We start from the raw sequence: 23359 nt of genomic DNA on the forward strand, positions 1-23359 counted from the left end.
ATGTCCTTGTACCCTTCCCTGGAAGACATGAAGGTCGACCAAGTGATATAGGCTCAAACTGCATTTTCTGCCTATCCTGCCACCCAACAAGTCTATCTGAAGCCTCTGCTCGAGTTCTTCGTGGTAGAGGTTTGCATCCCGAATTATTAATCCTGATCTTGCTCAGTGCATGGGACTGAGTCTGAATGAAGAAGAAATACACAGAAACCTGTCTATGGTGCCATCATAGGGACAGCAACTTGCAATAAGACCTCCCTCAATGAATCACAAGGTAGATCCTATAACAGCTAATGATGTTGGAATTTGCACAGCAGTGATATAGGAAGGTGTCTGTGAAGTAATCCTATGTAAAGATCCAAAATGGCACAATTGGTCCTCAACTTTAATATTTTGCAAAAACAATATTTGTTCATTTGGTGCAAGCTGATCCCCAGCACCTTTAGTAGGTATGAAGTTTGGTGATTAGGTTTTGTAAATAAATGGTGAAAAATGTGATGGATGAGGTTCTAAGAAGTCTCACAAAATCATTGCACAGGCTGCTAAAGATACAATTACCATGGTGGTATGGGATCGGCCTTTTGTGTGAACCATCACAATACACAATGACAGCACAGGACACATTTGGTTTATTTAAAAAAATGGAAAGATTACCTCAATAGTACAACAGGGCAGAATGTTCATTACGCCGGAGTGATTGGAGTAATTTTGGTTATTCCTTGTTACTCTTTTGACGAGTAATTACCAATAATTATGTGAATATTCCTCCCCGCATAATTAAGAATATTTTGGGGTTAAAAAACCTAATGTGAGAGAACATTTAGTGAGTGTGAGCGCCCGCCCGCACTCGTGTTCCCTATTTGTGTTCTGCTGCATTCAGAGCTGTTTCGAAATGCAAAATCTATCCCTGCATCCATTTTGGAGACGAGGGACTAAGAAATAGGGCTAAATGCAGAATTACTCTTCTCACAGACTTTTTATGTAACTTTGAGTTATTACACTATACTGAATTACGCAAGTTATCACCAGACCTGTTCAATATTCAAAGACTGCTGCTGCTAGAAATGGGCCTCTATGTGAGCACAACATCTGTGAAGTTAATGGACAGAATATAAGTGGAATGAAGGACTTTACAGCAGCAGACATTTTGTGGTAACCATTACAATAATGCTTTGCTTCATTTATGAGCATGTGATAAAGACAATAGCTTCCAGCATAATGAAGAATCTGATCATCATGGTGTTTCTGAAGTTTAAATCTGGAGCCTTCCGACATTCGGCTCACAAACATAAGTCGTTCATTGAAATGTTAAAGGCTGTATTGTGGTATTTGCAATGTTTAGAATGGTGAAATCTTACAGTTCAGTGCAATTAGCTTATATGTGTTACTTTAATGACAGCTCAATGGAGAGGCCAGCAAGATGGCAGTAAAGTTTTCTTCGCTTGTATGAGCGCTGAATAATCTGAAGCTCATTTACTGCAGCGTAGGAGTAGGATAATTTCACTGTGCCATTCCTTAGGTATTGCTCAGCACAAGGTAGCTCTAAGATTTTGTAGAGTGGATATGTCCCTGTTCATTGTCTTTTCTGTTGCTAAATATCTGGAGTGCACCTTGCCAATTTGACAAAAAACTGGTTCCTCAATTACCCCGCCATTGGTCTAGAGTCAATTTTTCCTTGTATATGATGTTTTTATAGGTTTTATATATTGTGTTTTATCTTGTTGATTGTTGAGCACAGGCATTTTACTAAATCAGGTCCTTAGCGAGGCCAGTGGGGGCTTGTCTCCCTTCTTCTCTGTAATTAATTCATTTGGGAACTTATTGTTTAACCTCCATGCCCCTTCGGGCAATTGTAGTATGTTGGCATGGGCATTAAATATGAGTATTCGTTTTTTAGGGTCAAACCTGTAAATGCATGCGCTTGTGCAAGCGTCTTGCATGCGAGATACGCTTGTGGTCAGTAAAGGGCTTAGAGCCCACCTGTTGTTCAACATTTGTTGCTATGCGTGGCACACTTCTTTACTGCCTCGTAGTTCATCAAGGCGTGTCTCGCATCATTTCTGTTCCTCTGTGTGGAGCAAGGATCAAGCACTTATTGATTTCAACTTAATTAGTGCCTGCCCGCTGCTCCCAATGTGATCGAGGCACTATTTTGTTCTAACTTCCAGTGTCCTGCAAATAGAAGGCTTGTGACTGGCAAAAACATGCCCAGAAGGACAAACAAAATGGCAAAGTTTTATTTTTTAAAGCTAACAATTTTATTTTGTTAAGTCATTTTTACTCAGTTTCCACTCATGTCTTTTTTTGTTTTTGCTCGTAGGCACTGTTGTCAAAAGGTGACTTACAACTTGTTTGAAATATGGAAGACCTATTGCATTTCAAATGCTTGTTAAAATAGTTACAGAGTTGTTTAACCTTCTACAACACACATTTGTTTTTATCTTATATTGCAGATTGCTGTTTTATATTGTAGGGGTTTTTCTTTAATCCTCATGATACTTTTATGGCCACTGGCCGAAATAAAGTAAATAAAGTAAAGTACTCCATTTAGTCTAAAGCAACTAGAACTAACTTTTGCACTGATTCATATCAAATCATTGTAATAGGTTGCAGGTATATTATGTATTCATTTACCTGATGGGTGCAAACATTACTCAGCTGTTAACATTTAAGAAGCTGTAAAAAAAAAAGTGCAAACATTCCTCTGATTGCCAAATCTTCCAACAATGAAAATAATTAATTTCAAGCTATAAACACCAGAACATGGAAGTTACTGTTTTGGCTACTTTTAGCTATATCACACTTGTGAGATTTACTCAGAAAACTGATGAGTGAAGATCCTGGGACATAACCATTAAAAAAATTATGTTGGTGGTCATTTTGCTTGGGTGTCACATGTGTGGCACAAGAGATAGTTTTGAAAATGTTCAAGTAGTTGTCTTGACTTCAGTTTAAAAGTAAGACCATTGGGACCTATCCACTGTATATCATTGGGATGAAAAGTGCTTTGGTGAAATATCTCACTCACAAACATTCTGTATTTGTTTCCTGTTGTTGTTGTATTCATTTTCCCTCCCTAAAAGGTAGTGCCCTTTTCTAGCATTGAAACTCTTCCCTTTCAGGTCGTTGCATACCTCAGCAATGAGCTATAACTCACTGAGCCATCTTACTGCCTTGCTTGTAAGTTTATTTTTTGTGGATATCCTGAAAGACTGTCCCTCTTGACCTAAAATTGGACAACCTGGATCTAACTAGTTCAGCAGAAGCAAACCAAGACTACAGCACCCAGAATGCATCAGGTTGCCACATAAATTCCCAAGACCAGAAACACACACAGTTCCCTAACGCCTGCAGATTGGTAAGGACACATTACAATGAAAAGACCCAACCTTGCTGAGTGCATGGGCCAGACTCTTGATGAATGGAGGCCAAAATATACTCTTCAGTCTAAGTTTCTGGAAGGTACCGGGGTAGCCACCAGAGCCTCCACCGTTGCTGTTGTCTTAAATAACATGGACATATCCTATAGTTGGTGTACACCCCAAGGATCTTTACCCTTCGCAGTGCATTAGTTAAAACATATTTACAGCAAGGACCTACAGAGACTGTTCATGTAAACAATCAGTTTATTGTGGCCCTGTTGCATGCACAGGGTGTAGCTGTGGAATTTTGGAGTTTTCAAGTTTCTCATACCACTGAATACCAGCAAAGTTGCCTCAGGATCGTGCCAAGGCAAGTAGTCATAACACATTATGGGCTAGATAGATGAAGCATTTTTGCAGTCGCAAACAGCCAGAGACCACTTTTTGGTGTACAAAAAGCCCAAGTTGCGATGCAGTAACTTGTTACTTGCTACCAGTATTTAGATGGGGCATGTTGAGGGCGTCCCTTCCTAATACCAAGTGTTTTGCAGTAGAAATGCGGTCACAAACATTTGCAATTTACCACCATTTATAAAATGGTGGTAACCCGTTCACAAATTAAAGGTTGGTAAAATATTTGTTAAGAGCAGTTTTTTAATGACCTTCTCTTCAAAAACAATACAGCAAGGTTTCATTTTTTTCTATTTAATCGTATCCCATTTTCTTGAAAAAAAATACGTGCTGCATTTTTTTTTTTTTTAAGGGTACTTTATTTAAAAGCAATCATAGACATTGTGGTGTGATGACCCCAGCAGGCCACCATCACTGTGATTGCTGTGCTTCCTAATGGGTCGCTAATTTCACCCTTCCTCAATAATATTCATGAGACAGGTCTATTTGCAACCCGCTAGGAATTGCAAATGTAACTCTTAATAGTTTCAGACATTAGACATAGCGATTTCCTAACTGTGTTTCGCACATAATCGAATTAGGAAATTGCTATTCAGAACTCATGTACATCTTGCCCTATGTGAGCAATCATTGTGAGTTAAATGTCACTTCTGATGTGTGTTGACAGCTGGGGTAGGAAAGTCATCATAAAGAGGCAAAAGAGACCCAGCCAAGGTGCTCATAAAAAAGCTGTCCACAACAGTGGAGAAGGGAGGAGAGTTGGCCTAACCTCCAGAGCTTCAGATATTTAACTCGGGGAATTAGGTTTGAATCCAGCGTCGGCTCAACATCCTGTGATTCTGGGCAAACCACTGAATATATCTGTGCCTGGCAAAAAATACAAAGCTCTCCATTGCCCTCAGGACAAAGGGCCAGTGTCAGGCATGGGCATTGTGGACAGCTTCCCAGGGCCTCGCAGTCAGTCCACCAACATGGGGCCTCACACTAGTATGAAGCAGTCAGGCCACGCACTCCATTCTTCTTATGCCCCCTGCCCATCCAATTAACAGGCAGAGGGGTCTCATTGCAATAGTACCCACAGGAAGGTGCGCCCCCACCCCTTTGCATAGCAGATACGGTGCAGGACAACAAGACCTAGGGGAGCGGATCCCACACTATGGGCTCAGTTGTAAGGAGACACATTCTGCATGTTTATTCTGCCTTCTGCACATACAGATGCAGCACAGGACGCTCATTGTCCCACAGATTTGTTTGCTGGAAATTAGCGTCCAAATGGTATAACTTGGATGTCCATCAGAAGCAGCAGATGACAAACCTACAATGCAAATTCGTTCCAACAGGGGGTAGGATATATATATATGTATATATATATATATATATATATATATATATATATATATATATATATATTACCTAGTGGCAGTCAACACTAGGTAGTTATAATTAGGACCATGTTTCCATAGGAAAAGCATTTTTTGACTTGCCTATATCTTTGGCACTATTTGACAAATCTTCATAAAATTTTCCAAAAAAAGTGTTGAGGTGATTCGTGTTATGCATGGAAAGTTTTGTGATGATCCGTTAAGCGGGGGCTGAGAAAAAGGGGGTTCACAAAAGGTTACATTTTCCATGTTAATTTCCATAGAATTTTTTAGACACGACTACAGTCCAAACCACCGGAATTACACCAAATCTGGAAGAAAGCTAGCTGTCCGTACACAAATTACGCTTTCGCTTATTTGGTGTGAATATGTTCAGTAGTGTTTGAGATATTGAAGGGAAAATGAATTTGTATATCTCTGACGGCGAATAATTTGTAAAATGCATGAATTTTTCACGAATACATGTGCAGAAGGAAGCATTGCAATTGGCTGACTGCAATGTGACTACAAAGTTGCGGCTGCCATTTTATTTCAGAGGACACGGTCCCTAGGGGTCTGAATCCAAATTAAAAGTGGCATAAGGGGTCAGAGTGAAGGTACCGAAGGGTGTGAAATAGGTTTGTTTTAGGTGCAAATTATGGGGTTTTGCATCATTGTGCGCGATATCCACAAACATTTGTGAATTTTCGTGAATTATTTGCAAATATGGAAAAATTTGAAAGAAAAAACAGAGACAAATTTATTCTCTCATACATGCACTCAGAGACTCATGCATTCACTCTCATGCCCATTCAGACACTCATGCACCCCCCACACCCACTCAGACTCACACACCCACTTTCAGACCTACTCAAATACTCATGCAACCACACACAGATCCACTGATAGAGAGAGGCCCTGTTGCCTACCTGCGCTGACACAGCCAAAGGACGTGTGTGGCGTGGTGTTGGGTGGTTATAAAGGCTTTGCTGCAACGTCTGGCTGCTTCGGCTGCGCGCAGTACAGCGTGGCAGGGGCTGGAATACCGTATAGTTTGCCACAGAAATTCATCAGTTATAGTTAGAGCTCTTTTAAGTAACTACCACTCTAACCCATTTATTTGGGGTGGGGGTATGGCCAGACCGTCACCATCTTTTTTTTCACAAGAAAGTCTTCCCTGGTGTCTAGGGCAGATGGGCCTTACAAAAAAAGGCTGATCTGCCCTCAGGGGGGCAGAAATGGTCATCAATAATGTGCCGCCAAGGGGCCGCCCTCCAAAACAAAACACACAACACACACACCGATCCCTGGTGCCTAATAATATAATTAAATTAGACCAATTTGGGGCAGAAATGGTATCAATATATTTGTTCCCCCCCCCCCTGGAGTGCAACCCTCGCCCAAGGGGTCGATCCGCTCATGTCAATTTCGTTAAAAAAATCCCTGGTGTCTAATGGTTTCTGCCCACAAGAAATTAGGGACAGAAATGGCCTAAATATGTTTTTGCCCCCTGGGGAACGACCCCTGCCTTAGGGGTCGCTCGTCTTATTTCAAAATTAAATAATAAATCCCTGGTGCCTAGTGGATTCTGCCCCCCACCGGCGATCTCCCCTGCCCCCGATCAGAAGAGAAACTAGTTAGTTGCTCTTCTTATCGCACTGGAAGCTGAGCTTCCAGGGCTATGGGGGCGACCTCTGATGAGGTCAGTGTGCGATCGCATGCTGACGTCATCAGACATCACTGGGGAAGGTGGGGGGCGGGGGAGGTAGGGGAATCGATTCTCCTTCCATCCCGGCCCAGGGGGGGGGGTGTAGGAGGCCCACAGGGGCAGCTCTAGTGCTCCCCCCATGGGACAAGTGCAGGACGTAGTGGTTGTGTCCTCTGCACACGAGCGTCATGGCTGAGGATGTAACCGTTACGTCCTGGGCACCCAAGGGTTTAAAGGAAATCAAAATTTGTATATGTAGGGTTGGGACGACTTTGCCGATCTTGTGCACTGATCTGATTGGCTGCCAACACTTCAGCCAGTAAAGGTTGGCAGCCATTTTGAGACTCAGCTTCAACTGAGTCTCCCAAAAAAAAGTGAAAAAAAAGAAATGTGGGCAGGGTACCTTTGCCCTACCCCACTTGTCTTGCCTACCATCACGTCCTCAACATGCACTGCTAGTTACTCCATAAATTACAGCACTCATGACATCTTTGAGAACATCATTGAAAATATCAATGTACTATTTGCAGTCAAATTTTTCATGAAAAAAGTGTGCATGGCGGGTGCGTGAGTTATAGTTACCTTAGGGCACAAGTTATAGTTATTTGAGATAACTATAACTATAACAGGAGAATTCCTGTGGTTTTGCACGTTTAAAATGTGAGCCAAACTATAATGTCCTTGTAACCTTTGTTTTTTTAAGTGAATTTCACTTTTTAAAAAAAATTCTATTTCCTAACTATAACATCCCTGTCACCTTTGTTTTTTTCAGTGAATATATAAATATATATAGTTCCATAAAAAAACGTTTTTTGATTTGCCTATATCTTTGGCACCATGTGATGAATCTTCACAAAATTTTCCAAAAACAGTGTGCAGGTTATTCTTGTTGCACATAGGAAGTTTTGGTGTTATCTGTAAGCAGTGGTGAAGTAAAAGGGGGTGAGGTCAAGAAACGTGCGCTTCCTATGGTAATTCCCAGAGGAGCTTTGAACACGACTACAGCTTGAACCGCTGGACAAAATTATACCAACTTTGGCAGAAAGGTAGCTTTTGATATGCAGATTACGCTTTTTGTTATTTGCTGTAAATCTATTCAGATGTTTAGGAAAAATTCAATGAAATCCAAATTTATATATCTAGGGCTGTGGTTCCTCCAAAATGACTTCATGAATAATAAAAGCTCGTGCCAGAGCTCTGACTGGCCGCCAACACTTCAACCAGGAGTGTTGGCAGCTATCTAAACAAGCATTTGCAATGCACTACGGTCTCACATTTGTCGGAGTTACAGCTGTTCACAGTTGTAAACTCCCGACCGGATTTTTCTTGCATTAAAAAAAAACAGCCATGCTACAGTTCACACTAATAATACCTATCGGCAAAAGTGCAATTAACTGAGTAACAAGGTCAATAGTATGCGAAGCGCTGGACTTCTGCCCAGCGAGATGGCGCTTCAAAAACAGAGAAAAAGTAGTCCACAAACCCAGTGAGCCTCGCATGTTTTCTGTACTTGGTCGCTGCGCTCGAGGAGGGCACCACCGGAAAAGGCATGGCGTATGCGTGCCTTCCACAAATCAAAAGAAGCCGATTCTAACAGGCAAGCCAACTTGCCATTGAAAGACACTGACGTGAAGTCGACAGGCCTCTGAGCTCGTTTCTAATACCTAAAGCATCTTGCTAGCGAAACGCATGCGCGAGCGCATGCGACGCAGGCTCGACCCTAAAAAAGTGAAAAAAAGAAAAGGAGCAAGTGTAAGGACACCCTGAGTCCCTTGCTCTGTTGCTAAGGTTCCAGTGGTACCCTGCTGGGGCAAAAAAGCAGTTTCATGACAACATTGCAAATTTGGGGCAGTGTTTTTTTTAACAAAAGTGTGGTCTCCTGCTCTTATTTTACAAAAGCACCTGGGTGGGCCAGGTCCCGGGGGCTTATGAAAAATAAAGGAGAAAGCGCACGGGCCCCCCTCCTGGGCTTACATATGCCTAGGGCAAAATTGCTTGATGATAATAGGGTGGTCCTGTGGACCCCCCGCAGCCCTGAGGACCACCACCTCCCGGGGCAATTGCGGCCTAAAGTAACTATAATTTGCACCCTTGCCATGCACTGCTAATTACCCCCAGATATTCTATGCGTCATTAAAAATATAAATGAAACATTAGCAGTCAAATTATTGAAGAACAAACTGTGCATGGCGGAGGCGCGAGTCATAGTAACATTAGGGCGCAAGTTATAGTTACTTGAAATAACTCTGTCACTGCTGAATTTCTCTGTTTTTGTGCGAGTAAGTTCAAAACCTAACTACAGCCTCCCTATTATCTTTGTTTTTTAATCTGAATTCCTAAGTTTTTTTAAATTCTATTTCCTAACTATAAGGGTGGATGTCCTGCTTCTGTCAAACTTTCACCTTTATGTGTCTTCTGAAACTTTCAATCTGTTGAAAAATGCAATCTCATTACTAAGGTACGCCCATCGTAGCTAGCGCTCATTACAGCGCTCCTTTCTAAAAGCTAGGTTCGTGCTGTGGAGGTACAAAAACATGTACACAGGATGGAGTTTTAACCTAATAAGAAGGTGGCCCAAAGACAAACCGGTATAGCATCCGTTCACTCATTTCACATAGTACTTGGAACACCTTGCGATAGAGATCAGCACTGGAGCCTGAGTCCAGATCCTGCTCAGCCACTTCTGCCTGGACCCAGCATCCTCTGTCCCCTGCGGCCTCACACATTCTCGTCAAGTAATGGCATCTTGTCGAGGCCTGTGCCCTGAGGATGTGCGCTGAAAGGGTCTTATTATCGGCCTCCTCCAAATGGCTTAAAATGCCTCTTGAACTGATAACACATCAATCAGTCACTGAACCGGTTGTCGGGGAGAGGAAGGGGTCATTGCCGAGGAGGCCAGGGAGGGGCCGAGTCGTGTGTTATAAAAACAGGGTCTCCAGCTAAGAAAGCGCAAGGTGAGAAGGACGAGGGATCATCTCCTGGTGAGTACGCTGCACGGGCGCTGAATGCACGAGGCTTTCCTGTTTCAGAGAGTTAAAGATTTTACAAGGAACATTGTAGGATTTGCAGGGGCGTAGCGTTAGGAGAGGTGTTTGGGGTGTACCCTCCACTTAATACATGTATTTTCTGATGAAAAGTTGGATACAGGTGCTTTGAGTCGGGTATGGTGAGGTGTCTGTCGGATTTCACCTTGGATGTGTGCCTACACGAAGACAAAAACACACACTCTTTCCCTATGTCCGTTTTGAAAGTTCTCAGAAATGTTTATTTGACAAAATATTGTGTTTTCTCTCAGTACTCCTACCAAGCCCAGTTACTCTCCCTTTCCAGTGCACCTTAAGCTTCGTGCGCCCTGCTTGTTGTATAGTGTATTTTAAAATTATTTGCCTACTTGATTGTTGTGAAATCTGAAGTTCACACCCTCAGTGTATTGACCACGCCCTGGCGATTTGATGCCTGTTGTTGTGTTGATGCAGAGGCTCTGTTTGTACCCAGGCACGGTTCCATCCCCCTCCATACACACACATCACATCCATGCACATCAGAAACTTATACTTTAAGCAAACCCCAAAACAAACACGCAACTCACACGCACACTCATATCCACGCACATGAGACAGATTCACTTTAAGCAAAAATCAAAACTCACACACCGACATGCTCACTCACCCACACAATCACACATATACACACACACACACAATCACTGATATCAACTCCAGGACTCGATACTGGGCTCATGGGTGGAGTCTGTCCAGCCCCCTCAGTAACATGTTGCCTCTTGTCCGACAAGGCAGAGAAGCGGGCACAACAAACGAAGATGACACAGGTGACTGATCCACAACACACATGGCTGCTGTGCAGTGACACACACTGGTATTTCCAAATTCTTCTAAAAATGGAGCATGGGAATGAGACACTGAGTGGGGGGTGGGGGGTCCAGGTAACGAGCATCTAAAGTCGTCTGTAAGAGTCACGGTAAAGGTCCGAGACGACTTTGCAGCTACACTCTAGTATTCACTCACATTTATCAGTAACTATCATTCAATGCTCATTTGATCTTGGGACGTTGGCTGTGGTCAAGTGTCTTGTGTGATCTGTGTGCTTGTCTGTGTATGTGTGTGTGTGTGTGTGCTTTAATCCCTCAAGCCACCAGGCTGTTTCACACATGTTCTGCCTGGAGGTGACAACTGATATGTCACCTGGGTGCTGTCTAGTGTCATCTTTTAAATACATCTTGAGTTTCTGTGCAAACTTACAGATTTGTAGTACATGCATGTTGATTGTCAACCATGCTCATGTGACAGCCTCGGTGGAGGCGGCGCCTCATGATTTTGGGAATGAGGCTGTTTCAGAGGATCATGCAGTCATGGTTGGATCTATAACAGCGTTGAGAGCTATGGTTAAATGGCTAATTAGCTTCACTGGTCCTCTGCACCTTTAAGAATGTATCTCACTCCTCTTGCAGAATTCATGCATCCTGACCTTGAGTGGAATATGGAGGATGTGTGGACAGTTTAGAGCACCGATCACATCACATAGGATTGAAGTGCCTTAGAAATGCCATTTTATGACATTTACAGACCTAATGTTGTTGCCGGCATGCATCAGTAGGTCATTCATTACTTCCGAGAGGATTTGTGAGACACTCTGTGTGAAGCTCCCCTTGCAAACACCTCACTGTCTGGGTGAGAGCAGTTTAGGACCTGAAACAGATTTGAGGCTAGCCATTTGTGACTTGCCATCAGTATCTAGGAGTGCCCTGACGTTCAGTGGATTCACTTTTGCATGGCGTCCCTTCCCAGCCCTAGCAGCTGTAAGTTGTCCTTCCTCTATGTTCACATGTTTGGCATGAAAATCAACAGGGAATACCTTTGTGCCCCAGTAGCTCTAGTGGGATGTTTGCGGCTGGCACATCCATGGTGGCACGGGTGTCTATGGACTCTGCGTTCTTTTTATCATTCAACTAAGTTAGTTACCACCTGCGTTATACTTGAACAGACCAATGGATAAGGAGGGCTTACCGAGATTTTACACACATATATATATGTATATATATATCTATATATTATACTTGAACAGACCAATGGATAAGGAGGGCTTACCAAGATTTTACACACACATATATATATATATATATATAGACCAATGGATAAGGAGGGCTTACCGAGATTTTACACACACATATATATGTATATATATATCTATATATATATATATATATATAGATATATATATATATATATATATGTGTGTAAAATCTCGGTAAGCCCTCCTTATCCATTGGTCTGTTCAAGTATAATTCACATTTTGCTTCCACCTACCAGAGCAAGGGGGCAGTGGGTCCACTGAGTTTATTCACTGGCTGTCTCACACTGTGAATGACAGCATGTTCCTCATCACCTGCCCAGCAGCATGAAAAGAAGTACATCACTGGTGTGCTTTGGGCTGCTGCTGGGTCACTTGTTCATTTTTAGATTTTCTGATGTGTTTCTCAAGTTGTTTTGCATCTTGTATGTGTTCGGAAAACAACAATCTAGACATCATGGGTTCCTTGGGTTTAGATGATTATCTTTCTAATTTTATTGGTCCTCGATCATTTCAGAAGTGAACCAAGTGACTCAAAACTTAAAATATAATATTCCATATTAATAACATTGGTCAATCTGTGTCTCAGTTATGTTGTGGTCCAGCACAAAAGGCAACATAGCAGAGAGTGTTTGATTGGGTTGGCGCTTCAACAATTGCAATTCATCCAAATGTAGCTGTATTTTCTTTCATCTCCCAGGACAGCCATGTGTGATTGGCTTCTCAGGCGGTGTTAGCAGCGCTTAATATGGGGCGGTGGTTACAAATGAGTTCAGCAGCATTCATTGGCTTCTGAGCTTATTTGTCACCAGCAGACTTTTACCCAGGAGAAGAAAGAGATAAGCAAAACAGAGAGAAAGGAGGAGGAAGTGAGAGATGGGAAAACAGTGGTAGAGGGAGACAGCAGGAATGAAAAAAGAAAGTGCAAGAGGAATCTTACAGAGGAAAGTGCAAGAATGGACAGGCAGTGTAGGTTGGTGGGTGGAAGAGGGATGACAAGACTACTCAACCTTAGTCTTCAGCAGCCTCAACATTCAGCAGCACCGGCAGCAGGTGTCTGGGAAAAGCTATGGGACCCGGCACCTACTGTTTTACAAATTTAGCATTGATTGTGACACTGTGAGTGACGCCTGATTCTTATGAAGTACTTAGGCCCATATTTATACTGTGTTTGCACCGCATTTGCAAACTTTTTGATGCAAAAACGGTGCAAACTTACAAAGTATCATTACATTTTGTAAGGTTGCACCGTTTTTGTGTAAAAAAACGAAGCAAATGCAGCGCAAACAAAGTATGAATATAGGCCTTACTGTTTACTCCCATATCAGTAGGGGACAGCTAAGATACGTTTTGCATGAAGATGTGTATTTCTTGTCTGGTGTTGCAAGTAGCAGGGATCTCTTTACTGCTCCATCTGCTTCATATGGGACTCGAAGGTAATTATTCACAACTTCCTGCAGAGACAATAGTATCGGGTGAGGTTAGTTCACTGAATGGAGGTAGAGTGCATGAGGTAGCATGCAGCATGGCTCTTATTATCTTTACGTCAATCATGGCTGTTTCATTCCCCTTTTGGAGCTACCCAGGAAGTTTTTCTATGTGCTTCTCTTGTGGGATTGGGATCTCATTTTATCATGGTTAGGTCGAGACTAGGTAGCGCGCATGCGCTGTCTGGAAGACCTGTTGTATTGAATAAAGGACTTTGCTCCCGCCTGCTGCTTGCCATTGGTTTAGTCTAGTGTCGCTCTTTTTTGCAGCCTGTAAATTGTTCAGGCCGCTAAATGTCTACTTAGGTTTTTCTGCAGAGGAGCACCACTCAGCTACAGTTACCTTCCATTGTACCCTTCATCTGGTGCCGGGGAAAAATATTTTTTTGTAATTGTTGCAGTGTTGTCTCGTCTTTGCTTACCCCCCGCTTTCACGTCATCAGCGCTGACTTTGCCAATGCTTGTATTTTTGTTTCCGTGTCCCCGTCTCCATCCCCACTCGTCCACTCCTCCCCTTGAGATTTGGGTGGCTGCTGCTGCACATACGCATTCCACGTCATCTAGTGTGTCGTAATCACACATGCAGAACACGTCACCAAACAGGCATTACAGTTGCCTTCAAGGCCAGTATGCTGGCGTTCCTCACGGTGAATTACACATACCAGACGACCAGGAGTGAATAGCGCCCAGAGAGGCCTGCAGCATGCCATTAAAATTCAACAACAGCAACATGTAAACATAGACACAGCTAAGAATACCAGCGCAAGGTGTAATTTAATTTCCCAAATACCGCAGGTGAACCTAAAGCCGCCATCTCTGAAGCATTCCCTAACCTGTGTATTGACTCCAGTACACCTCGCAGTCAGGTAGCGCAATTTCCTCGAATCCACACAAATATGTGCGGCCTTTTCTTCATCAGCTTAATCAGAGAACGGGGGCAGAGAAGTCTCAGAATGAAGCGTTTTGTCAGTAAATAAAAATCTCAGCCATGCACAATCCTCCAAATGAAACATTTCCCTCAAGTATGCAATGCCGTAAAACATTACCACGTTGACTCCACATATGGGACTAGGGAGTCAATAGGATCATTTTAGCCCATGTTTAGGGGCAGAGAATTCCTTGCTATGTATGTATGTTAAATGAGGCGTGAATGACACTAATATAAAGTACATTTTCGGCTGGCTGTGGTAACAATGTCAACTATTTAATCCCTCAGAGAAATAATGACAGAATGATAAATAATTAAATCTCTCAAGCAGGACAGCAATATAGACAAGCAGGAAATGGTTAACCGCCACAGGTTAACAATAATGGCCGTCAAACTGGATTAGCAACATTGATTTCCTTGGGTCACACCATCACACTGCTCATTGGTGGACCCAGGTACGGTTATCTGATCAGGACCTAGGATGCACCTCTAGTTTACTCGGGCATACTTTTTAGAGATATTGTGCCTGGCTGTATTAATAGCCATTCTTATGGGCTATTCTCTGCCGCTCTCAGATAAACTTTTCAGAACTATTAGTTTGGTTGTATAAAGCCTATTCTATAGAGTTTCTTCTCTGATGTTCCTGTCTGGACTCCTCAGAACGTACAGCTGGGGCTGGATGTATGTGTGTCAGAGTAACACCTTGATGTATAATACCCATAGAATGAGTTGTTGCCACTGACACACTTCCAGATGGCTCCTCAGTGCATACACCATGGCTGTAGGGTTGTTGATTTCAATTATTCAAGTTTGATAAACTTATGTTAAAATTTCACGATGTTTACATTGTTTCTCTTCTCCCATAGATCCAGCCATAATTGTCAGCTGCCTGGTAAAAGACTTGTGTAGAGCCAGCAGGAGTCCTTCGGAAGCCAACAAAGGCTTTAGAAAAACAATTTGCGGAGAAGTAAGTGCAATATCTTTAGGTCTTCTTGTCATAGGTTTCCTATTAGGAAGCAAAGGCTCAGGGAGGGGTGGGGGCCCTGGTTCCCATGTTGACTGCCTGAGTCTCATCAGAGGACCAACTCTTCTGGGACTTGGAAGGAAGGGTTATAGGATCAGTCAGACCTTGACTGATAAGATTTCGACATACTGCAGTGACTCCAATCTTTATTGAGTGCATTGCCATTGGATGGTTACTTTCTTTTGTGTTCCAGTGGCACGGTTCGCTGATTGTTGTTGCATGTATGGGCCGCCGGTCAGGTGCACTGTTTTGCTTCACAGTATTATGAAACTCACCACTAGAAATGGATTTAATACCACAGTGATGGCTACATGCATGCATGCTAGACTAGGTATATATCAATACTATACCTAGATGGCATTAGATTAGGTGATACCTGAATATACCCTATTTTCTACGTTCTGACTCAGGGCACTGGTTGAAGTGATGTGTATAGCAGCGCCTCCAGGACACCTGTAGCAGCTTACACGGAATGGACCTCATAGTGCAGGTCAGACACCATAGGTCAGACACCATGTTATAGCAATGGATGGGAATGCTAACCATTTCCCAGGTTCCAAAGCTTTCACTAAAGAAGCTTGGAAAACTGAATGGGCTCAAATTATGATGGCAAGGCTTTGGAAACAGGGCAAAAGAGGAAGGATGGGAGTTTGTTTTCCTGTAAAACAGCAGAGGGCCGCTGCATTAATGTATAACTAATAGATAATATATCCCAAAGAATTACTTAAATGTAGGCAAATATGGATTAACTCTTTGTTTTATTCTTGATTTCCAAAATCTTACTTCAGTTAAGGCTTTAGAAGAAAAGCAGTTAAACACTGCTTTGTCCAGCATGTGTTTTATAATTAGTTAACCCCTTCGCTGCCAGGTCTTTTCCCCTTCAGGTGCCAAGCCTTTTTATGGCTGTTTGGGGCAGTTTACGCTTAGGCCCTCATAACCTTTTGTCCACATAAGTTACCCACGCCAAATTTGCATCCTTTTTTTTCCAACATCCTAGGGATTCTAGAGGTACCCTGAGTTTGTGGGTTCACCTGGAGGAGACAAAGAAATTAGCCAAAATACAGCGATTTCTTTTTTTTTTTTTAAATGGGAAAAAGAGCAGCAGACGAAAACGTGTTGTTTTTCCCCCTGAAAATGGCATCAACCAATGGTTTGTGGTGCTAAAATCATTATCTTCCCAGCTTTCAGAAACAGGCAGACTTGAATCATAAAACCACATTTTCAATTCAATTTTGGCATTTTATTTGGACATACCCCATTTTTACTATTTTATGTACTTTCAGCCTCCTTCCAGTTATTCACAGAAATGGGTGTGAGACCAGTGCTGGGTCTTAAACATTTCTGAAAAGTAGACAAAATTCTGAATTCAGCATGGGGTCATTTGTGTAGATCATTCAAGGTTTTCCTACAGAAAGTAACAGCTAAAATAAAAATAAAATATTGAAATTGAGGTGAAAAAAAGGACCATTTCTGTCCACGTTTTCTTCTATAACTTTTTCCAGCTATGGCAGACTTTTGAAAGCAATATACCATTATGTCTGCTGGACTCTTCTGGTTGTGAGGATATATAGGGCTTGTAGGTTCATCAAGAACCCTATGTACCCAGAGCCAATAGAGTGGATGCAGCTTGCAATGGGTTTTCATTTGATACTGGTATACAGCAATTCATTTGGTGAAATATAAATAGTGAAAAATAGGCATCAAGGAACCCTTTGTATTTCCAAAATGGGCATAAGATAAGGTGTTGAATAGCAGTGGTTATTTGCACATTTCTGAATTCTGGGGGTCACTATACTAGCATGTGAATTACAGGGCATTTCTCAAGTCAACATCTTTTTTACACACTGTCTTACGTTTGTAAGGAGAAAATGTAGAGAAAGACAAGGGATAATAACACTTGTTCTGCTATTCTGTGTTACTCCAAGTCTCCCTAAAAAAATGGTACCTAACTTGTTTTGTGTAGGCCTAACGCCCGCGACAGGAAATGTAACATGGACACATCACATTTTTACATTTAAATCTGACATGTTTTTTGGAAAGTGCCTAACTGTGGATTTTGCCCTCCAGCTCAACCGGCACCTTGGGAAACCTACCAGACCTGTGCATTTTTAAAAACTGGGCACCTAGGGTAATCCAGGATGGGGTGACTTGTGGGACTCTCACCAGGTTCTGTTACCCAGAATCCTTCGCAAACCTCAAAATTTGGCAAAAAGACACTTTTTCCTCACATTCGGTGATGGAAAGTTCTGGAATCTAAGAGGAGCCACACATTTCCCTCCACCCAGCATTTTCCCAAGTCTCCCGATAAAAATGGTACCTCATTTGTATGGGTAGGCCTAGTGCCTTCAACAGGACATGTCCCAAAACACAACATGGACACATCACATTTTCCCAAGGAAAACTGAGCTGTTTTTTGCAAAGTGCCTAGCTGTGGATTTTGGCGTCTTGCTTACCCAACACATAGGAAAACCTAGCAAACCTGGAAATTTCTGAAAACTAGACACCTAGGGGAATTCCGAATGGGGTGACTTGTGGGGCTCTCACAAGGTTCTGTTACCCAGAATCCTTTGCAAACCTCAACATTTAGCAAAAAACACTTTTTCCTCACATTTCGGTGATGGAAAGTTCTGGAGTCTGAGGGGAGCCACAAAATTCTCTCTACCCAGCATTCCCCCTGGTCTCCTGATAAAAATGGTACCTCACTTATGTGGGTAGGCCTAGTGCCCACAAAAGGAAATGCCCCAAACCACTATGTGGACATTTCAAAATGATCAAATACAAAATTACCTGTTTTTGCCGGGGCACTTGCGTTTTTGGTCCTGGGTTCAGTAGCCATCTAGAGAAACCTACCAAACCCAAACATGTCTGAAAATTAGACACCCGATGGAGTCCAGGGAGATGTGACTTGCGTGGATCCCCCAGTGTTTTCATACCCAGAATACTCTACAAACCTCAAATTTAGCTAAAAACGTTCCCAGATTTCCGTGTGGGATCACCGCATTGGCACAACTTTCTTACCACCAAACGTTCCCTTCAGCCTCTTGGTAAAAATGATACCTCACTTGTATAGGTGGGCTTAGTGCCTCTGACAGGGAAAAGCCAAAAACATGTCGAACATGAGGGGAAACAAAGTGGGTCAAAAGGGCATTTTGAAAAAAAAAGTTTTTAGGCTGGCAAATGGGACAGAATTTTTAGCGGTATAGATGCGACAATGATGGTTGGTAGGAATTTTGTGGATTCCTACAGATTCCGGAAGGTTTCATCACAAAAATGTAGGAACAATGTGTGATTTCCAGCAAAGTTGGAGGTTTGCAGGACATTTTGGGTAAGAAAGTGGTGTGGGGTGCATGTGAAGTACACCACCCTGGACTCACTTAGATGTTTAGTTTTCAGATGTGTCTAGGTCTTGTGGATTTTTCACCATGGTAGCATCCCAAAGTCCAAAAGGTGCAACCCTCACCATTCCAAGTGGGATGATTTTGAGAGTTAGCCAAGCTCTCATGGGCCATATGGAAAACCAAAACCCAAAATTATCAAATGTCCTTTTGCTTGCCGTGGGATAAGATGTTTTAGTGTGCTGGGGTAGAGCTGAAATACTGTTACCCCCTTCAGTTGGGGTGGGGGCATAACCATGCCCATACTGGTTGGTAGCCACCACCCCATCATTTTATTTTTAATTCCCTGGCATCGAGTAGGCTTTCTGCTCCCACAGGGAGTGGAACGGGGGTAATGGCCCCATCTGCCCACCTGTGGGCAGAACAACTTTGGCCCCATTTATTTGGGGTCTGGGTATAGCCATACCTCCACCACCTTTAAAAAAAAAAAAAATCACTCCTGGTCTATGGTGGGCTTTGGTAGATGGGCCTTACCAAAATAGGATGATCTGCCCCCAAGGGGGGAAGAAATGGCCAACAGTAATGTGCCCCCATGGGGAGCGACACTTGCCCAAGGGGCTGTCCCATCAAACAAAACACACACACCAATCCCTGGTGCCTAAGTGGTTTCTGCCCCCCCGGGGGCTGATTGGCTTAAGAAAAATAGACCAATCTGCCCCCTTAGGGGGGCAGAAATGGCCTAAAATAAAATTGCTCCCTAGGGGAGCAACCCTTGCCTAAAGGGTCGCTCCCCAGCTGTACAAAAACAAAAATCCTCATACCTGGTGGTTTCTGCCCCAGTTGGAGGCAGATCGGCCTAATTAAAGTAAGCCGATCTGCTCCCAAGGGGGGCGAAATGGCCTAAAATATATTTGTCCCCCCGGCGGAGTGACCCTTGCCTAAGGGGTCACTCCCCTTGCATGAAACTGGCTACAAAAAAAATCCCTGGTGTCTAGTGGTTTCTGCCTTCCCTGGGGGCAGATTGGCCTAAACGAAATAGTCCAATCTGCCCCCAAGGGGGCAGAAATGGCCAAAAAACAAGTTGCCCCCAGGGGAGTGACTCTTGCCTGAGCGGTCGCTCCCAACATGAAAAAAAAACTAGCGTGTTCTGCCCCTTAGGGGGAGGTCGGCCTTATTAATATAGGCTGGTCCGCCCCAAGGGGGCAGAAAAGGCCTAAAAATAAATTGCCTCCCTAGGGAGTGGCCTTTGACCAGGGGCCGCTCCCCTTATTCGTAAACACTAACACAAATCCCTGGTGTCTAGTTGGCATTTCTGCAGAAATGGTCAGAGGCATCAAAGGAAAGGAAAGGCATTTCCTTTCCTTTGATGCCTCTACCACCCCAAGCCAGTGATCAGAAGAGAAATGCTTTTGTAATTCTCTTACGATCTGCCCTGGAAGGTGGGGTGGCCTCTGATGAGGTCAGCACGCGATCGCGCACTGACGTCATCAGATGTCACTAGGGGGGGTCAGGGGTGGGGGTTGAAGGGGAAGCGATTCCCCATCCATCCCTGCCCATGAGCTGGGTGGTGCCAGGCCCTTGGGCGGAGTGCTAGCGCTTCCCCTGAGGGCCCATAGCAGGACGTACCGGTTACGTCCTCGGCATCCAAGCGGTGCAGCTGGGGATGCAACCGTTACATCCGCGGCACCCAAGGAGTTAATTGTTTCCTTAGGTCTGTAAAGAATGAATTTTCTCACAATTTATGGATTGGACTTAATCCAGAAAACATGTTGATCACAGTTCATCCTTTAGGCATAATCCTCATTTCTCTTCATTGTCTAGGACGTAGTATACCGCTGAGATCCACAGCATGATCTCCAAAGCATTTTAATTCTACTTTGTTGTTCAGCAAATTCAGCTTCTAAAATAAGTAGGAATCCAGTATGATTTTGTTATTGTGGAAGAATGTTGGTAGCGATTATTGTGCGGCCCATTTTGTCTGCTAAAGCCACAAAAGAATTCTAGAATTTCTAGAGTTCGTAGTTCATACTCTTTCTCTGCCTGACAGTCTGTGAATGATGGATCTATGGTAGTTGTATATCTATGTCAAGTGGAGAGCAAAGGCTGAGCACATGTTTATGAGCAATTTGCTGAAATGACAGAGATTATGACTCAACATTTAGCAAGTCTATTATACCCTTACATTTAGAGGTGCAGTTAGAAGCTTGATCCAGGACAAAGATTGCAAGAATGTGGTGGGGCAGACAAAGGCATCAAAAGACCCATGGGTCTTAGATGGCAACCCTACCTGTGGTGTTCAGTGAACAAATGATAACTTGGTAAGAAACATATATTATCCCCCTAGAAGTGCTGTTAAAGTAAATCCAGGATCTTCGCCATACCTGGCGCAGGCATAATATAACGCAAAGGGTTACAAAGTGGCACCACTTTGTAAATATGGCCGGGGAATTTGGCCTCATTGGACACCTTAGTGTAAACAAATTACTCCTATGTAGCACAAGTAGGTGCTAGGGGCTCTTAAATATGCCCCTTAAAGTCCTACTTGTTCCAATGATATCTGTAATTTCTTTTATTTATTCTCCTAAAATGGCACCTCCTTAATCTGGGTTTTGAAGGCATATGATGCAGTTCAAATGTATAACATCCTGTTCTGTTGTCATGAATGTATGTAATTGTTGTGAAAAGTAAGGTGTCCTAGTAATTAATTTGTGCAGCAGCATCACAGTAAAACGGTAATTAAACAATCAGATAAAAATTCCAGAACAGATTTCTCTCTAATTTCTTTATGGTTATTAATGAATACAAAAATAAATATAAGTAGGGAGATTATTCATGTATGAACACACATTTCTCACTCTAGATTTTATTTGGGGTGGTCTATCACAAGGAAAAATGTATTTCGAGAGGCGTGGACATATTTAAAAGAATGTGAGCGGTCTGCCATCCTATCCTTGTGCCTTTGACATCTTGTCACTGACACCCACTGCTATATTTTCAGTTTCGTGATTCCTTGCTGGGGAATTTCTAACTAAAGAACTTTGCTGAAAAGGGGGATCACTTTTGGGCCAAAAACGTAATGTAGGGTGGACTTCCAACAATGATCATTTGGGACACTGCCATTAAAACACTTACCTGGAGACAAAAATAGTTTTACTTAGATTAATTTTAAATGCCAAAAAAATAATTTGAATATATGGAAAAATACAAATATGCCACAGTTGCCAGACAGTCTGAGTCTAAAGACTCATTTGACTCTAGCATATCGAACAGTTTATCTGTATTATAGCACAGACGCTTACTGTGCCAAATGTATTTTATGATTTAGAACAGTTGTAGGAATTTGGGTTGAAACTCTTCTCAAGCAGCAACCACAATTTCTGTCAGGGTAAATTCACAAGCAAACCCCACTTTAACTTGTACTCAACCCTCTAGTAGCTTGGCACAGAACAGGCGTAAACTTAGAGGCAATGTGTAAAGTACATATGTAGCACCTCAAACAATAATAAAGTGGAAACTCAACACAAAAAAATCCCACACCAATTTAGAACAATAGAGCAAAGTGTAGTAAATAATTAGACACCAAAACAGCAAAACTCCAAATCAGTAGCACTGGAGTTATGAATTTTTAACAATTTAAGTAAAAAAAGAAAAATCAAAAAGCCCAAAGCCCCACTCGTGGTTATCTGGTTGTGCGGAGCGGGAGAAAATCACAGGTTGAGGCCTACTGCAATGGAGCATGGGTTAAATACTAGTCCAGCTGGAAAAGTTACAGTCTCGGTCCAGTGGCAAAAGTTAAGTTTGTGGTGGAAGGGGCTGCAGAGAGCACAGAGCAGAGAGTGCCACTCGTGTCCATCGAAGTAGCACAAAGAGTCGGCCGGGCAGTGAGGATGGTCATGGGTTTGGGTTTCACACGAAGAGCCTGTGTGTGTCGGACTCGGTCAGGGCTGCAGGTTTGCATTGGGGTCACCGTGGGGGTTGATGCTGTAGCACGAAGCGTTGGATCTCCGGAACATGGTATTGGTGGCAGGGGTGGGCGGCAAGGTCTTGGTGCCACTCGTGCCCATTTGCAGTCACGAAGAGCCCGTAAACTTCTGTGGAGTTGAAGTGTGCTACATCAGGAGTCAATGAACTTGAGGGTCAGAATGGACTCCAGCAGAAACCAGCAGGGATCAGTAAGTTCCAGTTGAAGGTTCAGTTGTAGAACTGGGCAACAGGTCAGCTGGGCAGTTTCAAGGAGCCCCTGGAGCTTGTTATGTCCCTGTAACTTAGAACAGGAGGCCAGCTGACTGATCCTTGGAGTCACTTCAGCCTGGAACGAAGGATGCAGGTCTAATCTTTCTTTTCAGTAAGCAGGGCAGCAGGTAGCAGAGCAGCAGAGTAGCAGAGCAGCAGTGGCAGTCCTTCAGACAACAGAGCAGCAAAGCACTCCTTGTTTTCTAATATCCACAGGTACAGGTGTGCTCTGAAGAGTTGTGTCTGAGGTCCAATACTTATTCCCAGTGCATCTAGAAGGAAGGTGTAGAAACTTCTAGATAATTCCTCTTGAAGTGCTCAGGTTTCCTCCTTCGACCACCCTGGCTACAGACTAACTTCCCAAGCACGAAAAACAATGGCATTACCCAAAGTATCAGTTGGAAAATAAGTCACAAGATGCTGAC

General features: G+C 43.1%; 1 protein-coding gene and 1 pseudogene across 2 annotated transcripts in view; both read left to right on the forward strand.

Moving 5' to 3' along the window:
* Positions 1-15220, forward strand: LOC138246823 (syntenin-1-like; annotated as a pseudogene).
* The window catches only part of LOC138303668 (epidermal differentiation-specific protein), a 19355-nt gene continuing 5660 nt past the window's right edge, over positions 9665-23359 (forward strand). The window contains exons 1-2 of one of the 2 annotated variants that reach the window (XM_069242976.1): positions 9665-9820; positions 15209-15309. The gene's annotated coding sequence lies outside the window, so the exon portion shown is untranslated. The remainder of the gene's footprint in view (positions 9821-15208; positions 15310-23359) is intronic. The other variant, XM_069242977.1, reaches the window with a different exon arrangement.

Source organism: Pleurodeles waltl, chromosome 7 (assembly GCF_031143425.1).
Source record: "Pleurodeles waltl isolate 20211129_DDA chromosome 7, aPleWal1.hap1.20221129, whole genome shotgun sequence".
NCBI lineage: Eukaryota > Metazoa > Chordata > Amphibia > Caudata > Salamandridae > Pleurodeles > Pleurodeles waltl.